Source organism: Lactuca virosa, chromosome 9, assembly GCF_052849685.1.
Source record: "Lactuca virosa cultivar CGN04683 chromosome 9, Lactuca_virosa_CGN04683_v6, whole genome shotgun sequence".
Lineage (NCBI taxonomy): Eukaryota > Viridiplantae > Streptophyta > Magnoliopsida > Asterales > Asteraceae > Lactuca > Lactuca virosa.
The window spans coordinates 15506962-15515033 of NC_136434.1; the positions used below are offsets into that span (position 1 = coordinate 15506962).

An 8072-nucleotide genomic window follows, 5' to 3' on the forward strand; every position below is an offset into this window, starting at 1 on the left:
GGAGAGATCCCACCACACTCTCTCTAAACTACAAAGTCTACATAGTAAACACTTATTAAAAATGACCATCACCTCCACTTTATATACTAGTGGAGGGAATATGCTTTTCATACAAGGGAATATTCTAACCTAATAAACAATCAACATTGTAGAGCATTTTCATGCTCCAACAATCTCCCCCTAAATGCTCGGAAATGGTTAGGGTAAAGCAGTGATAAAAGGCAGAACATCCGATAGGCAGGTCCGGTGGGTCTGGTACTGAAGCGTCTCGGAAAAGCTGAAGCTGTCGTGATCTCGGAATCTGGCAATGGAATCTCTAGCATCAACGAACAAACAGAGAAAGCCCAATCTATGAATAAAAGTATGAAATCCCAATCTTCGAATGTGATCAGTCCCTCAACAACTAATCATGTTCATAGTCTCCCCCTCGACTGTAGAACCGAAGAGCACAATCTCGAATCACACAACGTCTTCAATATTCCGAAAGCGAATGAAAATGCACCAAATAATCTCTGAAGAATAACCTGCTGAAAATGTGAAGCATCCAAAAATAAAGTCTGAATGATAAATAATGTGAATCCGAAGACATGGTCTAGCAATGCCAAAAATTTGATCGTGAGATCAAAAATAAGTGCCACGCCGCATCGCTAAAATAATCATCGTCTTCAAAATATTGCAAATCCAAACTCGAGAAATCATAATATCTGAACCAGATGCAAACACAAATGAGACATCCCAAAGTGTAGAGTCTGAAGATAAATAATCATAATCCGAAGAACATCTAGTAATGCCAAAAATTCGATCTGTAAAGATCAAAATCAGTGCCACATCACACTACTAAATGAATCTTCGTCTTCAAATGTCTCTAACGTCAAAACTCCAATAATAAACTAGAATGGATGCTCATGATTCTCCCCCTATTTTTGATCGACCATTCAATAATATCAAAAATAATCATGAAATCGGGCAAGAGAATATGTTGGATATGATGGAGCATCGCACACTCCCCCTTGATGAAGCCTTGAACCATGAGGCTAAAATTGGTGTTAAAAAAAATTGGTTTTAATAAAAAAAATTGGTTTTAATAAAAATAATGGGTATTAAAAAAATTGGTTTAAAAAAATAATGGGTGTTAAATAAAATCAATTGGTTAAAAAAAATAATAAATTGGTTATAATAGAAAAATAAAAATAAAATGAAAAGAGTGGATGAGTTTTGGAATAAAAAAATGGGTTAGGGGGTGGATCCATAATGAAAATGGATTCACTTTTCAAATCAACCATGTTCCGGAGCACAACTCTTTATTCTCCGGATCAAACATTGTCCGGAACCGCTCATCCAAAATTCCAAAGGTTAATAAGGTGAAACGTTTCTTCAACAGTTACTTTTTGAGAAGATCCTTATCCTATCTTCCTTGAATTTTGTGACACGTTTGCACGCCCCCATAAAGCAACCATCGAATCGCCGTTTAGGGATTTCCATTTTAAGCAACAAACAACCTCACCTTTCACCTCCCAGGTCAACTCAGCCCCCTAAACCCATTACTCATTTAATGCAACCCATTTCACCTTCGGATCCTCATCATTACCCTTTAACCCAACCCACTTCCCTTACCTATAAATACCCATCGATTACCCCTTTTACCTCTTTACGCGCCCAATATTTCCAAAACCCTTAAATCCTCTCAGTGTTCTTCGTGTTCATCAAGCTCTCATCATCGCGCAACAATGGCTTCCCACTCTTCACCACCGAAAACTGCTCAAACCGTCTCAACTCCAAAGAAGTCCATTGCAAAGAAGAAACGCTCAAAAGGTTCTTGATCATCAAAAACCCCTGAACCGTTTCTAAGGGACACGACGCAACTGTTTTCCCTAAATCCAGAAGATTATGATGAATCTGTTCGTGTTATGGTTGAGTTTATCGCGAATCATCCCATATCCATCCCTCTCACGAAAATTCCTGAACCACCTCTTCCACTTCATCATCTCCATAGGGCTTTCACAAAAATCAAGGAAGTCGACGGTGTGTTGGAGACAAACATCATTGGAGATCGAATTATTCCAATCTACACCTTTCGGGTATCAGACAAGTTGAGGCATCCGGATTCGGAGGGACTGCTCCAGCTCCGGAATGCTTAGGGTCCGGAACAGGGGTTCCGTAGTGTGTGCTTGTGTGAGAAACGAGAGGTATATCAAATGAGACTCGTGGGTGTGTTCCAGGGGGCTGCAAGGAACTATGGTCAACACCGGCGTCACCTTTTTGGGAAGGTGAGGGTGGATTATGTGGAGACTCCCCGTGAGTGTGTGTATGTGATATTGAAACAATGAGGGGTACCTCAGATGAGTGGGCTGGAGGGGTGTTCAGACGGCCAGAGTCAGCCTGATTGTCATGAGCATCTTCCTTTAGAGAGGAAGAGCTGACTTTGGTTCTCTTTTTAGGCTTTGGCTTTGTGGAAGAACTCTTCCGTTTGGCAGATTTCTTAATCTTTGGTCCGGACGTGGGAGGATTGGCCTCTTCCGAAGTGGGCTCAACTGAGACTGGGGCAGGTTGTGTTGGGTCAAACACAACCGAATTCTCTAGATGTTGTTTCAGATAAATAGAATTGGAAGGGATTAAGGCCAACATGTGGTCCGGAAGTCGTCTAACCGGACCAAAAGAGGATTGGTCTGGAATCCTATAAGCCTTTGATGGCAAACTTGCAGAAATCTTGCCATAAGACCTCCGGAAGATCAAGGTAGATTTCGTTGTCCTTCCTTTCGTTGTCCCTGCACATCAGATCTATTTTTCTATTCCTAATCTTTTTCACTCCTTACCGACTCTCCACTCCTTACCGACTCTCCACTCCTTACCTATTTTCAGCTTAACTCATTTTCCTAAGTAAATCCATTTTCATTATGGATCCACCCTCTAACCTATTTCTTTTCAAGTTTTTTTTATAACCAATTTAATTTTTTTTAAACCAATTAATTTTATTTAACACCCATTATTTTTTTTAAACCAATTTTTTTAATACCAATTATTTTTCTTAAAACCAATTTTTTTTTATTAAAACCAATTTTTTTTTAACACCAATTTTAGCCCCATGGTTCAAGACTTCATTCTTCATGCTGATTATGAGTGACGACACAGTTGGTTCAGAGATTATTATTTTTGTTTCTCACTTCTACCGAGCTACTCACATTTTTACTCCCTTCGGACTATTTACATATGGTCTCGGACCATTATTTGGGAGTTCAGGTTTGCATTTCGGTTTTCGGCTTACTTCGGTTCAACATTATGATTTTTCAGCAGCGGGTTTTATGATATACTCTACAGTGTTTGTTCAGTTCAGCAATACATCACAAAGTCTACCCATGACCGAAAATAATATCCTCGTTTTTACGGGTAGATGCTCACATCAAGGGGGAGCGTGCGATGCTCCATCATATCTAACATATTTTCTTTCCCGGTTTCATGATTATTTTTTATCTTTATTGCATGGTTGATCAAAAATAGGGGGAGAATCATGAGCATCCATTATGGTTTATTATTGGAGTTTTGACATTAGAGACATTTGAAGACGAAGATTCATTTAGTAGTGTGATGTGGCACTGATTTTTGGTCTTCACAGATCGAATTTTTGGCATTACTTGATGTTCTTCGGATTATGATTATTTATCTTCAGACTCTACACTTTGGGATGTCTCATTTGTGTTTGCATCCGGTTCAGATATTATGATTGCTCGATTTTAGATTTGCGATATTTTGAAGACGATGATTATTTTAGCGATGCGGCGTGGCACTTATTTTTGATCTTCCGATCAAATTTTTGGCATTGCTAGACCATGTCTTCGGATTCACATTATTTATCATTCGGACTTTATTTTTGGATGTTTCACATTTTCAGCAGGTTATTCTTCATAGATTATTTGGTGCATTATCATTCGATTTCGGAATATTGAAGACGTTGTGTGATTCGAGATTGTGCTCTTCGGTTCTACAATCGAGAGGGAGACTGTGAACATGATTAGTTGTTGAGGGACTGATCACATTCGAAGATTGGGATTTCATAATTTTATTCATAGATTGGGGTTTCTCTGTTTGTTCTTTGATGCTAGAGATTCCATTGCCAGATTCCGAGATCACGACTGCTTCAGCTTTTCCGAGACACTTCAGCACCAGACCCACCGGACCTGCCTGTCGGATGTTCTGCCTTTTATCACTGCTTTACCCTCATCATTTTAGAGCATTTAGGGGGAGATTGTTGGAGCATGAAAATGCTCTACAATTTTGAGTGTTTATTAGGTTAGAATATTCCCTTGTATGAAAATCATATTCCCTCCACTAGTATATAAAGTGGAGGTGATGGTCATTTTATTATAAGAGTTCACTATGTAGACTTTGTAGTTTAGAGAGAGTGTGGTGGGATCTCTCCCACCATGGGAGAGTTATCTCTCCCAACCCATGAGTGTTCTTGTAATATTTTATATCTCTCTATTTATCTACTACAATTTTTACTCACATATTATGTTCTTCATGTTCATACACGATTATCTTCTTGGTAATATCTTCCGCACCAATCCAATCGATAAAATGGGAACCTACAGGGACCCGCACTAGAATTATTTAATAAACTTAAAAGATTAATTAATAATCATTTGCAAATTAACCTAAGATAATATTGGACTTAATGGATTAAGTCCTTAATGGATTAAGTCCTTAATGGGTTAAGTAGGAACACTTAACCCTAATCGTAATTTCATGTGAAAACCCTAATTTCACTTGGGCCTTTCTACTAGGCTTTGGTGATTGGGCTACTGATGGACTATCCGAGAACAAGTAAATGAACTAAAATAATTGGATGGGCTTTAGGGTAAGGCCCATGTGAGGGACTTGGGCCCAATTTGGAAAATTGGGCCATAGATGGGCCATAATTGGGCATTTATGATTATGTGATATTGAGGCCATGGGAATACCAAGAGTTTGGACTAGAATAATTGGATGGGCCTTAAGGAAAGACCATGTAGAGGTCTGGGTCCAATTTGGAAAATTGGGTCATATGTTGGGCTTTGGCCCATTACTTGACTTTTGGGCCCTTGGAGTGTGAGTTGGACCTTGGGCTTGGAACCCAATTATTAATTGGGTATTGTTTGATGTTGACAGTTTGGGAATCTATCAACCAGCAGATGGAGTTTATCTGCGAGACTTCAGCAGTGTCAGGTGAGTTATCCTCACTATATCAACAGGGTATAAGGCACCAATGCCGACCCTTATCGGATTTGTATCCGGGTTATTGCATGATATGCTAATTGATTTACATCCTGGTAGTTAGGATGATGATATTCTTAGTGACCTGGTTAGGTCGGTATCCTGGTATATAGGATGATGCTATGTTAGTGACCGGTTAGGTAGTATCCTAGTTATAGGATGTTGCTATGCTTGATGATCTGTTAGATTGGTTTGACTATTATATATGCTAGCATATGATATTATGTGCACATGTTTGTTTGAATGGGGAATAGGTTGAGGCAGGTCCTGCTTCGTGCTGTAGGCCAAGATACCCAGGGCGGTCCAGATAGACTACAGACCCAGGAGGGTATGTGAGTCAGACCGAAGGCCCGGCAAGCGGTTCGGATAGGCTGTAGGCCCTGCGAGGCGGTCCAGTCAGGATGAAGGCTCATTATGCATGCTGTTTGCTTATATGTTTATATGATATGGTTATATTTGTACGGCGTTGGTATTTTGGGGGTAACTCACTAAGCCTTCGAGCTTACATTTATCGATTATTGTTTCAGGTACTTCTGATGATCGCGGGAAGGCGAAGGCGTGATCATGCACTTCCTTATATTTTCATGATTGATTATGGGGATACTCTGATGTTTAACTTATTTTGAAAGTAAACTGTAATAACTTAATGGTTTTAAATGTTTTAAAAAGTTTTAAATTGGCTTGAATTCTATGGGTGTTACATGATTGCTATAAACTGAACCCTAATTTCGTCTTTAGATGATATGAAGTAGAAAACCTAAAGTTTACTGCCGTTTTGATTCCCTGAAGCTAGAAAAAGGATATCTTCCAATAATCATTCAGCACTAGAAGAATTTTGGTTCACAATATGTTTAACTTTCCAGTTTTTATCAGTTATTTAGTTTTTATTATGAGCTAAGTCCTTATACTTTCGTTTAGATGTAGATGATCCATGAAGATTATGCTTTAATTCACTGAAAGGATGTTGATAGTTTTTTAATTTATTGTGTTAATGTTTATTTATAGATCTATGAGTATTGATAATAACTTTATTATGTTTATGTAAATGAGTGCATGATTTATGATTAGGTTCAGATTATGTATATTAAATCATATTGTTCACTAACTTGTCTAAGCTAGAAAACTAAGTCAAGAGCATAGGTAATTGTGACTAACAGAAGGCTATATCCCTAGGTTAAACATAATAAAGTTAAGATTAATATTTGTGATTGATCTAATAGCTTGGACAATTTAAGAAGTTGTCACTAACCCTGGAACTGATCATACCTGTTAAGTCATTGCATAATATGAATGAATAGATTGAGTCTAGGAAGGTTATACTTGCTAGTAGATAACTTGGATTCATACAATTAATAATATTAGCACTGAGTTAATCAATTAAGAAATCAGTGAATTTCTATCACCATTCCATTGCACTGAAATGAATTACGCATAGTCGTAAGCAGATTCGAATTCTAAACGAAAGTACTTATTAATTATTGCTTAACATTCTTAGTAATTTATTTGGTTTAGTTAATTTAGATTTTTGTTAGTACTACATCACTATTCCCCTTGAGTTCGAAACCCTTACTCACTCCAACTAATATTATTCCTTATCAGGTATGTTGTTTGGTGCGAGTAGCCAGTTTGTAAGGATTTACAAATTTAAAACTAAATTTTTAGTTTAAGTTAGGTTTATTTGATTAGACTATTTTTCATACATCAAAGTTTTTGGCGCCGTTGTTGGGAAATAGCCTTCCATTGGTAAGAAAAATCATAAAAAATCAAAATATGTAACGGAATCACGTCGTAAATCACAAATCTCGTCGAGATTTCCCTCTTAAAATAATATTTAAAAATGGAGAAGCTCAATTTAGAAGAATATACCCTTAGGAACATTGATAACATAACACCAAGAATAGTTGGACCAAAAATAAAAAACAGAAACCAAATTCAAAATAAAAGAGCATGAAATAAGAAGATCCAATACGAAATACAAATGATGTGGAAGAAAGTGTTGATTTGTTTAATATTACAGGACTACATAAAGATGTGGTAATGCTTCGAGTATTTCCCATAACTTTGCAAGGAATGGAAAAAAGATGGTCAAAATCTATAACACCAGGAACTATAAATACATGCCAACTGTTAAAAGCCGGATTTGTATTGAAACACAGTCCAATATCCAGGATAGAAAAGTTCAAAAATAAAATTTATAATTTCCATGAAGAAGAAGAAGAATCACTATATGAGATTTGGAATAGATTTAAGGAAATTTTGATAACATGTCCTTAACATGACTTAAACCAACACCAGATCCTAAACATCTTTTATAACAGAATAAATATACAAAATAGGAAAATTGTAGACTATAGGGGTCCATTTCCAAAGAAAATGCTAATAGAAGGGAAAGTGATAATAGAAGAAATGACACAACATAAACAAGAATGTCACCCTCCTGATGATAAGTTAAAGAAATTAGAAGAGTTATCTGTAATTTTAGGAAAGTTAGAAGATCTTGGAAGCCACATATAATTGATTAATAGTGAACTACAAGCAATAAAAGGGGGATGCGACAATTGTTGAGAAGCTCACCTAATCCAATATTTCCCCTTCAACAAAAACAAAAATAAAAAAGAAGAAATATGTCTATCATCAGGAGACATATATGACGATTACAGATTATGCGATGAATGGCTAGCACGAAATAAGAAATTTCATTCAAAGGAAATTCTGAAGAAATGAGAATTGGAGGATTTGATGGCCCATTTCATTGATATCTCTACTCAAAAGCAGAAAGATACAGAAGAGTTATTTATCAAAATTAAAGAATCCACCTATAATGT

The 8072-nt window shown here is 36.9% G+C and overlaps 1 non-coding gene across 1 annotated transcript; it reads right to left on the reverse strand.

Moving 5' to 3' along the window:
- Positions 1-7422: 7422 nt before the first annotated feature.
- On the reverse strand, positions 7423-7529 carry LOC145141474 (small nucleolar RNA R71). Its single transcript, XR_013722682.1, has one exon. It is a non-coding gene; the product is annotated as a small nucleolar RNA R71 (small nucleolar RNA).
- Between the last annotated feature and the right edge of the window lie 543 nt (positions 7530-8072).